Here is a 21,988-nt window from a genome sequence, read left to right as displayed (position 1 = left end):
TTCTTGTCCCCGTGTAAACAAGCCCTTAGGTTTGTATTTTGACTATATTAATTGTATTATCTGGCAACCCAGTTTTCACTGTGCAGTTTTTTTTCTTTTTAGAGAGTAACACTGTAGTATATATTAATGCTTACAGATAGTGGAAATAAATCCCTTAAGTAGCAATTGGGATTTTATAATCACCTGGTAATGTTATTTTGATCTCTTTCAAATTTCATGTAGCAAAGTTAAGGGTGGATACGTGGTAACAGTTAGGTGGGATGAGATGAGGGATGAAAGATAGGTGGAGTCAGCACCAGTGCTAGCCCATTGGCAGAAATATCCCCTCCCCATGCAGCCATAACACATACTAATAATTAATAGGGGGGCTCTTTCAGCTGCTCCAGCCCTAAGCAATTGCTTAGTCTGTTTAGGCCTAGCACCAGCTCTGGGTGGTGTGTAGGTTCATTATCTGAGTAGGTGAGGGTAGAGAAGGAATGTTCAGGGGGGCAGTATCAGGCACTCCAGTAGAGCCAGGCAATTTTTTTCAGTTGAAACTTTTTTTCACCCAAAAAAGGCAGACTCCCATCGATTGAAACGTTTTACTAATTTGTGTTGATTTTGGCAAATTAAAAAAATGGTTTGTTTGGACATTTCTGACATTATCAAAATGAGAAATGTTGGGTTCTTGCGGGGAGGGGGAGGAAAGAAATTCACAAAAGGATTTAAACCTTAGGCAACATTCACAAACCCCCCTGAGGAGGAAGAGGAAGTGATGATGATCTCTTATACCCAACAGCCCAGTGACTAGGGTGTTCACTTTGCAAGTTGGAGACCTGGATTCAGATGGTCAGTGGGGCAGAGCAAGTGAATGGCTCCATAGTTTGGTGGTTAGGGGCACTCCACCTGAGAATAGGAGACCTAGGTTCTATCCCATGCTCCACTAACTCTTGAAATGTGGAACAGCTCCAACAGGAGAGATTGAAAGCACCACCTCCACACTAGCCAATGGGCAGGTAGTCAGGGCACTTGCTGGGGAGGTGAAAGATCTGCATTTAAGTCCCTGATCTAAAGCAGGAATTTGGAGCTGAGTCTCTCACATCCCAGGTGAGTGCCTTTACCAGTAGGCAATTGGGTATAAAGTGCAGGTTCCTCTTCAGTTTGTATTAATCTGTTCCTGCATTTCCTCTGCTTTTATTACACATACACAATATGAAACAAATTTTCTGACTCTCTTTATTGGCTGAAAATTCCAAAGCCCTGGGTTTCATGCCTACCTGAACTGATTTCCCACCCCTCTTCCTCTCTCCCATTTTTTTGGGACTGCCAGAGAATCAAAATATCAGTTATCTGCACACCTCTAGTCTCCACCTTGTGTCCTGCTAGCTGGATCCTCCTGCATTATATTCAGTCTTCTCCCTACAGGCTGCTGCTTCTTTCTGGAGCAGGAGGAGCAGCTAGAGGTGCAACAGAGATTCAGCTGGAAGGAAACTCTGTAGGGGAAACCTCTCTACCTCCCTGTACTCCTCCTGCCTCCTCCAGCTGCCCCAGATTTTTGCCTGGGCTGCAATTTGTATGGATTGCTGTTTAAACCAAAACCAGGCCAGTTGGAAACTATTCAGGGGATAAAATAAACCATCCCTCCCTCTCAAAGACTATTGAAGGGAAGACTTGGAGATATAGGTTCAATTTCCTGCTCTGCTACAGACTTCCCATGTGATCTTGGGCAAGTCACTTAGTCTCTCTGTGCCTCAGTTCCCCATCTGTAAAATGGGGATTGTAGTAGTTTCCTGTCTCACAGTGGTGTGATGTGGGGGGAAAAAAACTATTAAAGATTGTGAAGTGCTCAGATACCATCATAATAGGTACCTTTGGGTACCAGGGAGAGAGAGAGAAATTTTAAGGCAGTACTTTGTCCTTCAGCTTCCCACTTCATCCTTACTGGGCTAGGTAAACATTTTTATTCCCCTTTCTCATGCAGGGCCTGCTTTCCATGGGCTCCATTCTATAAATTTGCTTTAATGAGCCCTTGCGTCTCTCAGGATTGGCTCTCTGGGACCCAGTGCAACTCGAGGGTGATGGAGCAGTGCACAGATGGTTGAAACCCAATCTTGTGATTCCCTAATTCTTAGGTCACAAGGTGCTTGTCTGATCCAGAAAAGCAAGTTACAGCAGTCTCAGGGCTACTCTCGATTGCACCAGCTACAGCAGTCCCCTGCTGCAGGCCATTCCAAAGCAAAAGAAAACACAGCTTTTCCCATCAGACTGGGGATAGTGAGGAAAGGCATCTACATTAACTATAGGTTTCAGAGTAGCAGCCGTGTTAGTCTGTATCCGCAAAAAGAACAGGAGTATTTGTGGCACCTTAGAGACTAACACATTTATTTGAGCATAAACTTTTGTGGGCTAAAACCCACTTCATCAGATGCATGCAGTAGAAAATACAGTAGGAAGATATATATATACACATACAGAGAGCATGAAAAGATGGGAGTTGTTTTACCAACTCTGAGAGGCCAATTAAGTAAGAGGAAAAAAAAAACTTTTGAAGTCATAATCAAGATAGCACAGTACAGACAGTTTGATAAGAAGTGTGAGAGTACCTACATGGGGAGATAGATTCAATGTTTTAATGGCTCAGCCATTCCCAGTCTCTATTTAAGCCTAAATTGATTGTATCTAATTTGCATATCAATTCAAGCTCAGCAGTTTCTCATTGGAGTCTTTTTTGAAGCTTTTTTGTTGCAAAATTGCCACCTGCAGGTCTGTCATTGAATGACCAGACAGGTTAAAGTGTTCTCCTACTGGTTTTTGAATGTTATGATTCCTGATGTCAGATTTGTGTCCATTTGTCTCCAGCCAAACCGGACAGTCTCTATGCAAAAGAATGAATGGAGACAAATCTGACATCAGGAATCATAACATTCAAAAACCAGTAGGAGAACACTTTAACCTGTCTGGTCATTCAATGACAAACCTGCGGGTGCCACAAGTACTCCTGTTCTTTTTGCGGATACAGACCTAACACGGCTGCTACTCTGAAACCTGCCTAACTCCACTTTCTGATAAGTCACTGCTCTGGGTACTCAACAATGAGTAGTATCTGAACTGGGTGGCATGGCATTTGTCTAGTGTAAACATGGTTTTCGGGGTTAAGAAAGCATACAACTGATGTATTTATGCCATGTAAAAACTTCTGAGTGTGCAAACTCCTGCTCCTTAGTGAATTTCGACCTTCAAGTTACTAAAATCCAGAAACATACTAATTTTTAAAAAGATATATATTCTTTGTTAAGCAGTAAAGTGTAACACTCATGAAAGCTTATGAGACAGATACCAGGAAGATAAAAGTATACAAGTGAAATTATTTGTAGGCTGTGGTTTATGCAGGAGTGATGGAAAATATGGCTACCTTTGTGCTGTGAGGAATAGTGAAGCTTTTGCTCCACTTGAGATGTGTCCAGCTGTGCACAGAATTTTGTTTTAATTTAATGTCAGGAACTATAATTAACTAATAGTAAAATGGTCATGATAGCATTTGCAATCTATTGAACAAAACACACTCTTATAGCAGACATATGTGTAAGCAGAGTCAGCATGAGCTCTATCCTGACATCTGGTGGTGAATTGTGGCAAGTTGTGGAAAAGAACTTCAGGGCTGATCTTGTTTGCATAGGCATACCCACCCCGCCTAGCATGAGCCCAAATGGTCACTTTGGCTGCTGTGGGATCCCCAGTTTCTCTGTTATTGATGCAGGAAGAATAAAGTGTTGTTACCCTGATTATGTGATTCAAGGACAATGAAACTGTTTTATGACAAAGAGACTCACCATCAACTAAGTAGCACTCGCTAGACAAGGGACATGGGTTCCAACGCCCAGTGAATTGAGAGAGAGAGAGAATGAATGCCTGCCTGCTTTTGAGGGCCTGACATACTAATTGCTTCTCTCTACTGTGGAATATCAAAGCTAATTTTAATTCTATTAGGAGTCTAGTTACAGGTTGCTGAGCTGGATTCACTTGGGGCCAATGATGTATCAGCACTGAGGCTCCCCTACTACAAGCCGAAATCACTAAAGAGCTAAAATCACTGGGGGGGGGAGGTTGAAGATATGTTGCTGAGCAGCTGTTGAAGCAGAGCAGTTTGTGGGATGACTGGAGCGGCTCATGGGACAGCTGGTGGAGCGGAGCGGCTGGCAGAGCGGAGCAGTTTACAGAATGGCTGGAGTGGCTCACGGGACGGCTGGTGGAGCGGCTTGCAGTGAAGGCTGCAGCAGAACCCCATGGAGAGGCAGGGCAGTTGCCCTTGGACCATGTAAGGTGCCCCTTAACACCGTTGTGCCCCCACCCCCACCCCCAGGCTGGGAGGTAAAACTCTGCAGATAAACTTTTTAACTCTGGGGCTGCACTGACCAGGGACAGAGACTTTTGGGTTGTTGGACTTTTGGGACTTCGGGTAATTTTTTGGGTTGCTGGACTTAAGACCCTGAGGGGAAAGGATACTGCCAAACTTACTTGGGGGGGGGGGGGTTCCTTTGCTCATGGTTTGTATTATGAACCCTGTTTGTGGTGTTTCCCAAACATAATGCCGCATTGTTTCCCTCCTTTATTAAAAGGATTTTGCTATACTCAGACTCTGTGCTTGTGCAAGGGGAAGTATTGCCTCTTAAGGGTGCCCGGGGGGTGGTATGTAATTGCCCCAGGTCACTTGTTGGGGGCTCAAGCCGGTTTTCCATTGTGTTATTGAAATGGAACCCCTAGATACTGAACCCGGCCCTTGTTGCTGCCAACTCAGACGGGCAGAAGGGTTACATATGTTTTCATTTTGTCTCTTTTTTTTTTCTTCTCCTTTAACAAACATTGTACCTAGAGAAAATGAAATGAAAATAAAAACTATATTAAAATAATATAAGGAAAATTTAAACAAGGAGCATTTTTGTGAGCTGGGAAAGGGGGATTGCAAGGTGCCAAACGGACACCTTTTGAGTCTGGAATCCTCTTTATCTAGGGTAATTTTCACTCCTGTGCAGATGGCAGATGCAAGGCTTTAAGTGGTGCATAGACCTTGCTCTGGCTCTCTCCGCACAGCTGAATTTTACTCCTACAGAAAAGGTGGTGTGTATGCAGAGGAAGCTTTCCCACACTGCCCTGAAAATGTACTTCCCCCTGTACTGGAGGAACCATCTCCACATGAGAAGGTTCTAGGAAGGGAAGTATCTTAGTCCATGCAAATCTTGTGCTTTCCGCTGATGCTACCTATTAAAGTTAAAAATGATGTTCCAAAACCTCCACTATTAATCATTGCACTACGATGTCCATATTTCCTGGCACTGCAGCATAAGCCACAGTCTACAACTCATTTCACACAGACCACTGAAGAGATTTCTGTTATTTCTTGTTTTGGGTTGGATTTGAAGTGGCCATTTAAATAATGGAAGGCACAGTTTTCTGTCAAGTAGGATCCTGGTGATATGAACATTTGGAGTTAAAGCATCCAGAGAACAGCATCCCGTATCTCCCTTAATCTCTGAGAAGAGAGGCAGGAAATCAGATTGGGAATCTCATTAGAAAAGGTATTTCTACTGCAGCACTGGAAATATTTGCTATAAATTCACATGGGACAGATCCTGAGCTGGTGCAAAACAGTTGTGTTCAATTCCAATGAACGCAATATAGCTAGATCAATCTATACCAACTGATGATCTGGCCTAGCATTTTCCTTGCCCTGACCCCATCCAACAGGTTTTACAATGGATGTATTGATCTGGCTCCTGGTTTTATTTATTTATTTAGGCACCCACTCTACTAATCACTATGAACCACTAAAATGCCAAGAGATGTGCTAGGTAACCCAGCCTTTATAATTTTTCTTCAGTAAGTGACAAAATGGTGCACACGACTGCTCTATATGGGTTTTGTTCAATAAGAGTGTCTTCCAGCTATTCCGTTTGTTCCATGACAATGTGTGTGACCCGGCATAATTTATGAGGTCACAGGTCAAGTACGTGAAGGGCTAACACAGACATAAATTTCGGTACGGACTAATAGGTGAAAGGTCAAAAAGTCAGGTCAAAGGCTAAATACAGATGAAAGTGAATAGGCCACATGACAAACCATCCACATGCTAATAACATATATATGCTTACTTGATCAAACAAAAGTTTCTTGTCTCAGGGAAATGTTGTAATTTTATTTTAGTCACCAAAAAATGTCTCTCTTAAAACTGGCTAGAGTGTAGGCATGGGCAAAGTTCAGGCAGGCATTGTGTTCAGCATAGGAGATTTTAGGGATTCTTAGTGATTTTAATGGGAATTGGGCATCCAAATCCCTTAGGAGCTTTGAAACTCTCAGCCTACATATTTATTGCATATGTATGTATGATTATTTTATATATGTGTGTGCACATGTGTATATATATATTATACTCACACACACAGAACTACATAAAGAGAACATTATTGAGATTGCTAAAACAAGCACTCAAAAGTTAAGAAATGCCAGAATTAAGGTTGCCTGGGCAATCTTAATTTGTCTCCTTACCGCATATATATTATGATTTTTAATTACATGATCATATACTACTTTTCCCAAAGGACCCTGCCTCATTCATTGCACCGGATGGGCTTGGTCTGGGGTTTAACCAGGGCTGTGTCCTGGAGGAGACTGTTGCCAGCAGGATTCTTGTTTCATGTGTTGCAGAAGTTGGAAGGTGTGTAGTGAATGAGTCAGGGGTTCCAAGAAGAGAAAGGACAGTCTTATGGTTAAAGCAGTTGGCTGCTGCCCTGGGGAACTGGATTCTATCTCTGTCTCTGCCATAGAGTTCCTATGTGATGCTCGGCAAGTCACTTAAACCAAACTTTTCACAAGTGGACACTAATCGTAGGTTACTCATTTTTTGGTTGCCTGGACGAATCACATATGTAAGAATTGCAGGAACAGACTCTAAACTAGGGTGTAATTTCAGTTACCTGATGTTATAATTAGATGAGTGATTATGAACAGTACTAGGAAAAGAGGAAGGGAGGATGGTGGTGATAAAGATGAGATTATGTGGATGCTCTGATTAGTCAAGAAGGTTCTGAAAACTATTTTTTTTTTAGTTTATTTTCTTGCAACATTCTATGTGTTTTAGAGAAGACTAGGGCTTGTATGTTTCATGAGAGGACACTTGGAAGAGAGGTTGGAGGCATAGGTCAAGAAGGGGGTTTTAGGAGTAGATCGCCAATTGGTACAAGACATGGAAGCAAGAGAGGAAGAAGATGACAAAGGAGTGGTTATGAGGTATGTAGCCAAAGGGGTAAGTATAGTAAAGAAAAGAGATGGGGCAGAGAAATGATGGGAGTTAAGTCATACAGAGAAGGGAGGAATAAGAAGGGGAAACAAACAATGTCCTTATAGATCTGATCCGAGTCTTTTTCTTCTAGACCCTGTACGTCACTGCTTGTCATATGCTACATATGCACTACAGATCAGTAAGCTTATTCTTAACTTGTAGACAAGTATGAACATAGGATTCCCAAACCCCATTAAACATTCAAATTTTTACAGATATTAGTACAACAAACTGTGATGTGTGTGCAGTGTTTTCTTCTTGGGGCACTATGCACTTGTTGCATATAGTACACATGCGCATGTTACAAATAATAGACATGACGTGTACTTTAGTGATGCTGATAAAATAGAACCCATCACTGCCCTCAGTTTGGGTTTTGCAAAAACAAAGCCTGACTAATGAGGTTTAGCCAAAACAAGACATATAAAAAACCACTCTGATTGCCTCTTAGACAGAAGAGACAAAAATGTGCCAAATGGCCTCCTTCCTTAACTTTGGTCATTCAGACAAAATGGTGCCTGGCTCCAAGCCACCTGAGGTTTTGGTTTTGCAAAATCTCACTGACTTGGTTTTTCCAAACCAAAACCATGATGTCTTCAGCCCAGTTCTGGAGTGTAGGCAGTGAACATGTTATAGTGTATGGGTCACCTGTATTAGCAAGTAGATTTCTATTGCATAGTCGGATACGTAAGTGCGTACAGTTTCCAGCTCCCGTTAAAGTACACGTTACTTGAACATTGTCGTTGGGCATCTTTCCAATCACACAGTAGTGCTGGATCTTGCATACACTGAAGTCAATGTCAAAGCTTTCATTGTCTCTAGTGGTGCAGGATCTGCCCCTCAGTAAGGCATTAATGAAGTTGTTGGATTTATAACTGTGTAAAATCAATGTATATGAAATGAGAATGAGACCCATAATGCTTGAAAAAGTTTCTGGTTTTGTACAACATGGAGTATCATTGTTTTATAGATCCCTTCAATTGAATCATATGCTGTTGTTTCAACTTGTTAGGATTTCCTTGTGAGCTTTTGAAAGAAAAATAGATTTACTCCATTGATTATCCTGTTCAATAAATTGCCTCTATTTTTCCTCATGTTTATGGTAGAGAACTTTATGATCTAATCCATGTCAGCTCAAGGTGAGTTCATTTATTAACTCCTGGAAGAAATATTGGTCCCGTATGATCTTTTTATTTAACATTAGAATAAAAAACTGTGGTTACCCTGTGACTAATATTTGATGTTTGAAATATACACTTTTTGACAGGTTTTGAGTAGCCCGCCAACCATTTTGTGATGTTTTCAGCTATAAAAGACAGCTTCCCAGGTATTTGGCTAGACAGGGCTATGGAAAAAGGAAATAGGCTGACTCCAGATCTGATGGTTTAAAAGTGAGTAGTGTTCATTGTTTGTGGCTCATTCTTTGCAGTTTTCAAGTTGTGGTGTTCATACGACAATGAAAAATGGTTACCCAGGAAGGTAAAATCACATCTGCCTTCTAATTTTCTAGGTAAGCTGGAGTTGTTTTTATTGGTTTTAGACAGTAAAAATCTTTAAAAGGATCATCCTTTTGTAGCGGGGCAGTCACCCCACTCCGGTTAGGAAGGGGTTAAAAGCAGCCAAAGGAGGCTGGTTGGGTAAACAGTAGGGTGACCAGATGTCCCAATTTTATAGGGACAGTCACGATTTTTGGGTCTTTTTCTTATATAGGTTCTTATTATCATTTCCCCCGGTCCCAATTTTTCACACTTGCTGTCTGGTCACCCTAGTAAACAGCCACAGGTGTGACCCAATTAGGATCCAGGTGACACTGATAAAAGGGCAGGCTGAGGGAATGAGAGACTCTTGCTCCAGCTGAGGAGCAGAGAGGACCAGGCTGTCTGGGAGAGCAAGTAGAGCAAGGGTACCTAAAGCAGAGCAGGGCTGGGGAAAGGCAGGTAGAGCTGAGGAGCTCTGGCCATGTGAGTCCCCAGGCTGAGGCCTTGCTAAAGGCCAGGGGAGGTACTAGGGCTGCAGGGAGGCAGCTGGGGCTAGAAAGGCAGCAGGTCCAAACCCCCTTGCCGATGATGAGTGGCCACTTCAGACTGCAGTGGAAGGGGCTAGATGAAGACTGGCAGTGGGTAACTGAGGTGAGGTGGGCTTAGGGGGTTGGGGTTCCCCGGGGAGGGGAGACCCAGAGTGTGGAGTCACTGCTGTGGGGCAGCACCCCAAGGTAAGGGGCACTGGGATCTGGGAGGGACACGGGGCCGGAAGTGCTATAAGTGGTGGAGATCAGGAGAAAGAAAGTACTGGGTAGGAAGACACTGGCCAGCAGGAGGCGCTCTGAGGCTAGAAGTGCTAATTCCCAGACTGACCAGCAGGAGGCACCATGGCGGTGAGTGCCCACTGTGCTACACCTTTCTTTTGTTTGAACAGATTTTTGAAGTAGGTCAATCTCCCAACAATATTTAGATTATGAAAAAGAGATCCACAGATGCCATTAGGAAATGTTAAATTGTTCATTTAATTTTATGCAAAAGAAGAGACAAAATAAGTAGAAGGAAATTCCATCTTGCCCCAACCAATATCTTCACTAGATGTTTTTCGATTTAACCTATGGGAATGACAATGAAGATTTTCATCAGATCAAGAACTTGATAAAATGGAACTGATTAAGAATCTCAGTCTATTTAGACATATATTTTATAAAAGATATATATTAGTTTTACCTCACATAAATCACTGTATATATCACTTCTGTGGTATATATGATGACATCCATGTGATTAAGTTGGAAGAACCATACAGTCTACTGAACTGGGAGTCAGGAGACATTTGTTCTGTTCGCAGCTTTGCCTCCAACTCGTTGGGATTGTTTTCACTGCACTGTTAGCTCAGAATATAATTTCAGTGCTTCCCCTAACCTGGCACCCATCCACACACAAAAGTCTTTATCTTGAGTTAAGTAGTCTAGCCTGTCAGGTGTGTGGGTTGAAGCTTGAGTGTTGATGATGCTCAAGATATGCAGTGGGGATTCCGCCAATCTGCTGCTAATGTAATAACTCTGTTCTGCTCAAGTTGTATTTTGCAGCATAACCACTTTCAATTAAGGTTGGCTAACTCAAGAAGAGTTATCTCAAGTGTAAATAACTCAAACTAACACTGCAGTGAAGTGAATGAATTGTTGATTCAAGTTGACAAACCATTCACTAACTTGTGTCAAGTTTGCCAAATAGTATTGACCAAACCAAAAAAGTCAACATTTTGGTAATGTCACTATGAAACATTTCATTTTTACCTGAAAAAATCCATTTAGATTTTCAGGTATTTTGATAAAAGCAAGGAAACGGGTCACAAAATGGCCACTTTATTCTGCAAGCATATCAAGAAGGGTCCAATTTCTGAGAGGGTTGAGTGGTCTTGAGATGTTTGACAGACAGCCACATCTTCTGACCTCCCATGAATACCAGTGCTTCTGGTAGATGATGGTTCTCATGCCCCTGGTAGATCTTTTTTGCCTCTTATAGGTGGTTCATGAATAAGATGGATCTGTTAGACCCAGTTGGTGGCAGCAGGATTCAGGGAGGCTGTTGATAGCACAGGTTGAAAGTGGTAATGTCAAAATGAAACATTTCATTTCATTTTGACTTTCAGCTTTTTGACAAAAGCAAGCAAAGGATTCACAAAATGGATGCAGGAGGAGGTACTGGTTATGCCCCCTCTCTTGTTGGTAAGTTTTAGCCCACTAGATGTAAGCTTTAGCCTCACTTCAGATGACAAAGACTCAACTACCAGGCTATCCCATCACCCTCACTCTTTTCCTCACCCAATGACTATCCATTGTCATTCATGGTGGCAATTTTGTCATTCATGATGACAATGAATAGTCATTGGGCAAGGACATTCTCCTGCCATGGGAGAGATCCAAGTTCAAATCCTTTCTTCACATTAGGTAGAGGAAAGAATTGAACCTGGCTCTCCCTTATTCCAGGGGAGTGCCCTAATCACTGGGGCTAAACTTTTAAGGAAATTGGCATCACCACCACCTTCGCCTCCTGTGTCCATTTTGTGAATCCTTTGCTTGCTTTTGTCAAAATGCCTGAAAGTCAAAACAAAATGAGACATTTCATTTTGACTGTACCGATCATTTTGACTCAATGCTTATGTTTCAATACTGTCAGAATGTTTCAACTTGAAATTTTTTCAGCTTTTCAATTTGCTGGAAATATTCCAAAAAATGTTGTTTTTGTTTCGGGTAAAAAAAATTAGTAGTTTTCCTAAAGTGCCAGCGAACCAAAAAATCCATTATTTGCTCACCTCTAGTGAAGACAATCCCATTTTTTGGCCTTGGACAAGTCACTTCTTTCTACCTCTTTCCTCTGAGCTCTAAAATAGCTGTGTATGGTTTAGTTTACATTTTAACTGAAAGTTTGGCTTGGTTCTTATTTTAATTGATCCCATTCTCTTCTGTCCAAATGACTTTCAATGTGTTTTACTAGATACGTTGGCTAACTTCTTTTCCCCCTTAAATGTTACATTAATGGAAAAAATGTAATTTAAAGAAAATCTCCATGTGAAGAGCAACGAAAACTGCAAATGATGATGTAAAAAAACAATCTTTGGAATAATCAAAAATCACCATGGTTTCCCTGTTACTGCTTCATTCTGACTGAACATAAAAAAAGTCCTGCACATTCAGAAGTGTTTGAGGATGATGTTATGAATTCATGAATTCATTACTGTAATGAGCATTGCACCATTTATGTTTTAAGCCAAAAGGAGCATCTTGTACTTGAAGTGGCTGGATGACAAATGTGATATATTTCATATTGTTTTTAATGCCTAATTAAAGTGTGAATAACCATAAATAAACATGTGAAATGGGGCCAGATTCTGGATTCAATAATCCTAGTTAATTTTACACTCTCTACAAAATGTCCTTTGTCTTACAAGCAAAGACGATTCAAACTTATCTATAGAGGCGTTCTTATTCCTGCTAGACCATATCAGCAGTAGGTGTTGGTATGCATGTAAGCAACTATAATAGTATCTGGTGGCTATGGTTTAGTGCATTCAGAACAAAATAACGGAGCCTTTTAGTGAGTGATTTCTCAGACAGTTTCAGAAAATGTTCCTGGGTTTTTTTTTTTTCAATGAATATCAAAAATTGCACACAAGTATCAAAATAATATTTAAAATCTGACTTAAAACAGACCAATCTGAAAATTCAGAATTAAGGATGAAACTGTCCCAAACACCTTCATTAAACTTATGCAGCAATTACTTATATACATCACCCAGCAAAAAGCTACCCTAAGGTTATGGTGACAAAACATAGGGCATACAGAAAAAAAATCCATCTTTAACTCACAACATTGCACCTTGGATCCATTAATATGTAAAAGGTTTTTTTCAGAAATGTTGGGTTTGTAGGATCCTGCAGTTTCACTATTAATTGTTAGTGGAAGATTCAAAGCCAACATAAATTTCATACATTTTCCTTCCAACTCCTGCTAGTGTGATGGATGGCCCTGTTTAATCATCCATTGTTCAGAGACCAAGCAGCAGTGGGATTAGTTAAGGATGGATATTCAAATTCATAATCTAGATTTCCTGGATTTTGTCAATACAGAACCTAATTTTAACATAGTTTAAATCTAGGGTCCAGTCCTGCAAAACCTTGCACTTCCTGAGTAGTCTCACTTTAATTTATATAGCCTTATGCCTCCTTAATAAAAAATTACTTCAGTTTAGATTCTTTTACCATTGGGAGAACAAGTGTAAATACGTCTAATGGAGTCAAATGTAGTTCAAGAGATTCTAGGGGAATCTACATTAATGTATTGGAGTCTAATTTTATACCGTGTTATGTACTACCTCTGAATTTGGCCCTAAGACTTTCAGACTACTCACTTGAATGTAGGAAGTTAATTAACCTTGCCAAAGGACTTTGGAGAAAGATATATTTTCTGTTGTAACAACACCTGGAACATTCAGTTAGAAAGGTTTAGTGTGGTTGGAAGAATAATTAATAAACTAATAAAAACATTCCCAGAATGACAGGGTCAAAAAAGGACCTTTCATTTATGCATTCAGATTACTCAACTGCCCAAAATACTGTATGTTTGGGCAATAATGCACTTTGAGAAGTGAGGAATTCAGTTAGTTCTTATGGATGTAGTGCTGGGAAGGGCTGGAAAAAGCAAAGGAACACAGACAACATTAGGAAAGCATATGAACTGGAGAGAGATCTGCGAAATCAAGCCTCTAGCCTTTGGAAGTGTTTAAGAAAAATGCCAATGATTATATCAGTAGTATTCTAAACATGAATAAGCCATTTTAAGAAAAGCATAAAGAGATCTCCATTGTATGCAGCCAGGCATTAATTATTCTGTATCTTGCTCCTCTAAAAGCTTTCTGTATTTTCTCAAAGTTTATAAGTCTTGTCCAGGTCAGGGGAGATATAGACTGTTTTTCTGGTGAGGAATCAAAACACATAGAAGGCAGCCATATCCCAAATCACTAGCTGCTTAGCCTTAATTTTTCAGAACAAACAAAAAGAATATTCTTTGGCAGGGTTGAAATTCCAGGGAAAAAATCTCATTCGGTTCTCAGGATACTATACAATGAACACACTTTTTCGCAGTTCCATATTTGTGTGGTACAGCTGTAACTGGATTTAAAATTGGTTTAGCTGAACCAGTTTGAAAACTGACTAGAAAATGTTTCTTACTGTAGACAGGTTCTTTGTATGCTGGAGGCTTCCTAGAATTGTAGTGAGATTTTAGGATTAGCCAGGCATCCTCTTCAGAGAATTTTCTTTTCTCCATTAATTGGCATGAACTGCAATACATCAATTATCTCTCTCTTCAATCTGTTTTTGTAATCTACTTTTCCCCTCTCTGTATTAGGTCTGTGCATGAAACTGTAATAGAGCTGGGCCACTAATGCAGACCCTCCCCCCGCAAAACTATGAATATTTGTTTTAATTTTTAAATGAATGCCTTTAACTATTCTTGCACCACTTAAGTGCTCTTTCTAAAAATATTCCAGCAAATTATTTGCTGGAAAAAAACAAGAAATTAAGTTTCTATATTAATCAACATTCTCAAAGTAAATTCAAACTTGTGGGTGTCCACAATAGTAGCCTCATTCCAATTAGTGCATAAAAAACATCCCATGTCGATGATTCCAGTGAAAAAAGCTTAAATTCTGAATATGAATATTCACAATGGAGGATTTGTGAATGAACTGCCAACCAAGAATTATTTAGAGATTCCCCTGAATAACTGTAAAATGAATACATTCAACAAAAATCTGAATTTGGTCACAGACAATTTGTGACTAGGTAAAGAGAGGAAAATGGCAAGTAATAGAAAAGTTATGAATTATTTGTCATGTTCTAACCTGTATACAGGTTAGAAATTCCATTATTAGAAGGCAAGAAATAGGGTTTTTGTGAATGATCTTACTGTTTAACTGAGTGTGTACACAGCTCTTAAAGAGACACTCTAGTTAGCTGTAGTGATGTTTTTTATGGAAGTTGAATCTCTCTTCTGTAAACTCCTACCTTAGTATGGCTCTCCCTCTCGCTTTCTGGATTATTTATTTAGGTGTAATTACTCCTTACAAGTTATGCCAAGCAAGCCAAAAAACAAAACACAACATAAACAGACTATAGACACTTATTTCTTTTCTTGATTCACTGACACTAAGCATGGATCATCACATCCAAAAGAATTACATAAACTCATTTAGGAGTTGCTCTTAGAGCCATCCACAGGGTATAAAAAAGTTCTGATAAATTATTGTCTGAAATTATGAGTACTTTTAATTACCAATTATCAAACACACCTTCCATTCATTCAGCATGCTTTGTATGGACCAAACTCATATGAGCAGAAAGCTGAAACAGAATCAATGAACTTTAGATTTTCTTTCATAAGGAATGTCAACTTGTTGGTTAACCCATTTTGTCTTCAAAGTCTTCCTAAATTAACCTCTTCATCAACCATATGTCCATGCTATATTACTCTGTGACAATTTAATTTGTGAGTTAAACTGAGTTTTTTAAGGCAGCAATATTATCTTGTATGTGTATTGTTAAATGCTGTGTATAATTACAACACTCAGTATAGAATAGTACATAACTCATTAGGATATTGCAGGTTCACCTTTCCAGAGGACTCAAAATATGTATTTTCATTAATAAAAAGAGGAATAGGTCCCATTAACAGGCAGTCCAGGATGCTCTAAAATACGTAACAATACATAATTCTTTCAACAGAGCTTTCCTACTATATATCATGTGTATCAGTAGGGAGAGAGATGTACCTTTTGTCATCCATAAAATTGCAGGTTTTCTCCTGGATGAGGGCACATAATTCCTATTAACACTCTCAATTTCTTTTGCAACTCAGAAGAACAACAGATTCCATAGTCAATATCATATGGATCAAATTTGTGATCAGAGGCAGCCTAATTTTATGATGAGCCGAGCACTGTCAACTCCCATTGACTTCAATGAGAGTTGAGGGCGCTCTGCACCTCACAGGAGGCTTTCAGCATCTTGCAAGATGAGAGAGACAAAGAAGAGTCCATCACTTTTTCTCATTTACATTATTTAGCAAGCAAGGAAGGATGGTTTTATAGTTAAAGTGCAAGACTTGCTGTCAGAAGACTAGATTTTCTGCCTATGGTTGTGCCACGGATGTCTTTCGTGACCTAGGAAAGCCTCTTAATCTCACTGTGCAAGTTTCCCCACTTGTGCCCAAACATTTCCTTTTGCACCTCCCTTACCAGTAATGGAATCTGTCTGCACACCTCCTCTCCATTACTGCACAGTAGGCTCAGTAGAGGAACATGGGATGAAGACAGAGCTGGGGACCAGAACTGGGGATGAGGGAGATGCTGGGGCTGGAGGTGGAGCTGGGCTGGGGGTGGAGAGGGAATGAGGGCAGAGCTGGGCTGGGGGTGGAGTGGAACTGCAGCTGGGGGCGTTATGGAGCTGCGGCTGGGGGAGAGTGGGTGGCGCTCCTTCCTTGTCCAACATGGGGGCTGGCCCGGGCCCTGCTGTGCACCCCTCCCAAAGTTCCTCTGTGCCCCCCTCGGGCTGTGTGCCCCACAATTTGGGGACCACTGGGTTAAACTATTAAACATCCATGAAGTGCCTTGTTATACTTAGTCAAAGACTACAGAAATGTAAATTACGATTATTTTACTCTCCACTATTACTGTTTGATTTTTTTTTTCAAAAGATGGATTTGTGTTCAAAAAGTCAATGTGGTCTATGAATTGAGTGTTTTCCAAAAAAGCATTCAGCTATGTCATGTGAAAAGCTGAGCACTCATTTTATATTTTCTTTCCCTCAGTTTTAGGGTTGTCATAATACGGCCATTCCCGTCAGCCTGCTTGGTTTCCGAAGGTCTCTATGTCAGCCTCAGAGGCTCTCTTTTCATAACCCATGTTAGCCTCCGCAACATTGCCAAAGTAATGCTTTTGTTTGAACATTTTCACATTCCCACCCCATCTTCACATTGTCTCAATATATCTCATGTTCTGCATTTGATCTGGATAAATACAATGGGTTGCTGAGTGTTCTTACCAAGACGAGAGGTTTCAGATTCATTCCACATGGTAGTGTTTCATTTTTAATTTCTTCTTGTTTTCCTGATTGCTGTTGTGAGCTGTTTGAAGTTTACAAGCCAAGTTCTGCTCCCACTTAAGCAAATGCAATCCTATTAACTCCAGTAGTGTTAGCTCTGTGTTCTTGGGGAACCAGGGTGCAGTACCCAGCCTGTCTGACTCATGAAAGACCCCCATCCCCTCACCCTGCAGCCTCTGCTTGAACCAAATCTGCATCAGAAGAAAGACTTACAAAGAGCAATGAAAAGGCAGTGGGAGACATACCTAAACCCTTGGGATAAGGATGGCAGAATTAAGGAAACTCCCAAGGCAAGGACAGCATGGAATTCTGGGACCAGAAAAGCAGGGAAGCACTGCATGATGGGGGAACCTCTGCTCAAGATGTTAATGAACCCACACCTGCACACACCCAGCTCAGTAGTTATCAGACCAATTCTAGTAATAAATCCTTTATTGCTATCGAAAATAGTGAAGCTCCCTAACTGCATTGTGAGCTCCCTCCAAGGAACACCTCCCAAAGCCAGGAATGATCAGCTGCTATGTCTAGCCTGAATAAAACAACTTGGCATTCTCCCTTGTTTACACACAAACAAATTTGGTGTTCTCCCTTGAACCAATGTTGTTTATCTACAAAAACCCCTATCCATGCTCAAATAAGTGTTCTGATGCCTGGATCTAAACTCTGCATCAGTTCCATTGGGACTTCATCTTCTCCTGACTGATTGTGCTGGGGGCTCTGTCTGTCTCCAGCACTCCAGACCCTCAGCTACCACCACCACCTGGGACCCCCGATTGATTCAAGCTTCAGGGAGTGGTGAGAAACCATCTCTCTCACTCTCTCTCTGTCTCTCTAGGTATAGCCTTCTGACCCTGACTTGTGTGATCAGTTATAGTTTTGTAAACCTGACTTTTAGAATAAAATTTAAGTTAGATTTAATATTATATTATTGGTTTGTTTGGCTCCCCTATGGTTGTTACCTGGCAATAAGTAACTTTCATGATTAAGCTGGTTGCTTTCTTTCTCTCTCTCGCTCTCTCATGGGTGTTTTTTGGTTTCCTTATTCGCTCTGCAGCAACACTCCTCATACCTAAGCTAAAAGATCCTTGCAGCGCCCAAAAATCCTGTGGGGTTTGCTCATCAAGTGGGTTACTACCAGAACAATTGTAACGTGAAAGGGGATAGAGATGTGCTGAAGCAGGGACATATGAGGGTGGCAGTTTGCAAGTGCTGCTTAACCCAGCCTACTGAGTCCAGGGACATATAAGGGGTCAGCTTGGGAGTGCTAATTAACCCAATCCTCTGACGCGCTCTGTTAATGTGTGTGTGTGTGTATCTGTATAAGAACACAAGTGACACAAGTAGTACATTTATAGAAATAAAGAACACCCCTCCCAGAAAAGTAACCCTAATAAATGAGCATACCCCAAAGTAACGGGCAAAGCTGGTAACAGTAGGTATAACAGAGGGCACAATTTGGACCAGTTCCTCAAGTTGGCTGGGAGTCATAGGCTTTTTCTATGAGGTAGCTTTCCTGTTGCCTTTGTTATCTAGATGTCTTTGCTTTGGCTCAATGTATGTGTAAACACATCATGGTGTGCAGTGGCATGCTGCAACCTTTTTAATAAAATTGGCCTGGTATGTACTTTATGCCTACCATAAAGTTCTGGGTCTGTACATATTTCTATAACTATTCAAGGCAAAATGGATCCTCTCCACACTTCATTTTAAGTAAAGAGAGGCAAACATGGACTGAAGAGCTATCCATGGGGGGGGACTGAAAAGCTATCCATAGGGGGTCATAGACATACTTGCACAATAGTAAGTTATCTCATGCACATCAATTTTGACTAAGATTTTTCTTGGGATTTTTTTATATTTTGCCCACTGACCTTCTAGGTCATTCTTTGTACACATTTTGTAGTCCTTCTGCAGGCTACTACTCTTGACTGTTGTAGATGTGCTACATTTTATCCAGAACATGGGCTTGGTGCAAAACAATGCACCAAAGGTAATTAAGGAACCCAATTTAGTAAGCGACCACATTCACAGTATAGAAGAGGACACGATTCAGGAGGACTCCTCTCCCTAGCAGTTGTGCAGTTCTTAAAACATTGCAATATGCTTGTCTGATTACAGTGCCTTTGCCTTATCAGTTTACCAGCCTAAAGTTATTGGACCAAGCACTTTTTATCTAATTTTGATCGGACTCCTATTCAATGGATGGATTTGAAAGCAACTCAAACATTCAACTGGAAGAAAATATTCAATGAAAAATGGAGTAAAAATGAATAGGAAAAACTGAGAAAAGGAACAGAGAAAGGGAAATGGTTTGAGAGATTCCTGGCTGCCTCTCCCTGTCCTTGTACATCTGTGAGAGTCTGTCTACAACCTGGCCTATAACTTTTCCCATGCTGAGCAAACAAAACCTGCTCAGGAGAGGAATGTCACTGATAGCATGCCAGTGCCTCAGCACTCAATGAAATTTCCACCCAAACTGTCAAGAATCATTTCTCTTGCAGTGGAATGTTCACGGCAGCAATCAGGAGAGTGAACTTTGACCTGAACATTTGTACCCGGCCTGTTTCTGGGCAAGTGCATAGCTGTGAATTCCCAATGAACATATGTCAATACACTCCCCCTCACACACACACGCATACAAACTTTGCTCTCCATGTTGTCAAAGGAAAAATGTATCTCTTGGCATTATACTACAATATAGTCAGAAGTTTTCTTTACATTTTTGTGTGAATTTGATTGGCCTGAACTATGAACGAGGCTAGTATTGAAATTGTTTTCATGTTTGTGATCGCTTAACGCTGCACCTGCCCTCTTTGTGCAGGCAAAACTCCTATTGATTTCAATGGGACATTTGCAGGGCCTAGTCCTGGGGTATGAATGCAAACACTGTGAGGCAAGTTCTAATTCATGGCATATGATTGTTTAGAAATGTTCGATGGTTAATTTAACAGAAGGCCAAATTGTGTGGTCCTCGCTCAAATTTCTATTGAAGCGAATGAGTTTTCCTGAGTAAGGTGTGAATGTAAATTAGATAAAGGACCTGTGACTATGTCAAGGCTCCTTCCCCACTCTGAACTTTGGGGTACAGATGTGGGGGCCTGCATGAAAACTTCTAAGCTTAACTACCAGCTTAGATCTGGTCCGCTGCCACCACTCCCAATGTGCTAATTCCCTTCCCTGGGTAGCCTTGAGAGACTCTTCACCAATTCCCTGGTGAATACAGCTCCAAACCCCTTGGACCTTAAAACAAGGAGAAATTAACCATCCCCCCCTCCTCTCTCCCACCAACTCCTGGTGGATCAAGATCCAACCCCCTTGGATCTAAAAAACAGGGAAAATCAATCAGGTTCTTAAAAAGAAGGCTTGTAATTAAAGAAAAAGGTAAAAATCATCTCTGTAAAATCAGGATGGAAAATAACTTTACAGGGTAATCAAACTTAAAGAGCCCAGAGGAACCCACTCTAGCCTTAAGTTCAAAGTTACAGCAAACAGAGGTAAACACCCTAGTAAAAGATACATTTACAAGTTAAGAAAACAAACATAAAACTGGTTTCAGAGTAGCAGCCGTGTTAGTCTGTATCCGCAAAAAGAAGAACAGGAGGACTTGTGGCACCTTAGTGACTAACAAATTTATTAGAGCATAAGCTTTCGTGGACTACAGCCCACTTCTTCGGATGCATATAGAATGGAACATATATTGAGGAGATATATATACACACATACAGAGAGCATAAACGGGTGGGAGTTGTCTTACCAACTCTGAGAGGCCAATTAATTAAGAGGAAAAAAAAAAGAAAAAAAAAAGATAAAACTAACACGCCTTGCCTGGCTGTTTACTTACAAGTTTGAAATATGAGAGACTTGTTCAGAAAGATTTGGAGAGCATGGATTGATGTCTGGTCCCTCTCAGTCCCAAGAGCGAACAACCACCAAAACAAAGCGCACAAACAAAAGCCTTCCCCCCACCAAGATTTGAAAGTATCTTGTCCCCTTATTGGTTCTTTGGGTCAGGTGTCAGCCAGGTTACCTGAGCTTCTTAACCCTTTACAGGTTAAAGGATTTTGGAGTCTCTGGCCAGGAGGGATTTTATAGTATTGTACACAGGAGGGCTGTTACCCTTTCCTTTATAGTTATGACAGACTATCACCCATACAATCCGGAATGCCCACTTTAATGACATCAGTATGGAGAACTCTAATATGTTTACTGATGTATCCAGTTCTGGCCTTTCCTAACAGGTCTGACTGAAAAGAAGGAAATCTGGGTGCAGAAAAAAATAAGACAATCTGCCTTCATAGAAACCCACTGCCTATAAACCTATACTATATCATCTTCCCACTCTGAGCCAATAGTACTTGCCTTTCTGTTGACATTCTATATATCACTTGTCCTTATGAGGTGTCAGCCTCCTGGGTATTAGACCAGAGGTGTTCAGCCTGTTCCATATGCTATTTCAGTTGTCACCAGATGTATCTGAACCCACATTTCAACAAATGAGAAAGCTGTGTTCGCAGTAACTCAGATTTTCAACACAGTTGTTACTGAAGTCAGTGGGAGCTGCTGGGAGCTCAGCAGGCTTGAAAATTAGGCCACTTATTGAAGTGGACTAAATATAGACTTATGAGCCTTCCTTTAAGCACCTATTTTTGAAAGCCGTGGCCAATTACTTGGCCACTTCTGCTTCATTTCCATCACCATGCTCCAGTGAATAAATGAACCCCTATACTTTTCACTATGTTGTATTCTTTTTTGTCTAGAAATGTTCTTAAAGGGAAAAAAAATCACTGAATAGTTTCTGATACAATCTACCATTAGTACCTTCCGTTTTCCAACATGGCTTTCTTATAGACAATCCATGAGTGTCATTTCTCAGCTAATATATTTTGTTTTATAGCCCTCTGACTGCATGTTACTGGTCTGAATAAAGATGTTTTTCTCTGCATGATTGCCAGAGCACTCAGTTACTGGATGAAATGCTCCCTCTGCTGGCCAGTGGAACACTAGATCCCAGTGCTGCTTCTCCATTGACGTTA

The sequence above is a fragment of the Chrysemys picta genome, chromosome 1 (assembly GCF_011386835.1).
Source record: "Chrysemys picta bellii isolate R12L10 chromosome 1, ASM1138683v2, whole genome shotgun sequence".
Lineage (NCBI taxonomy): Eukaryota > Metazoa > Chordata > Testudines > Emydidae > Chrysemys > Chrysemys picta.
This window is presented reverse-complemented; position numbering follows the sequence as displayed.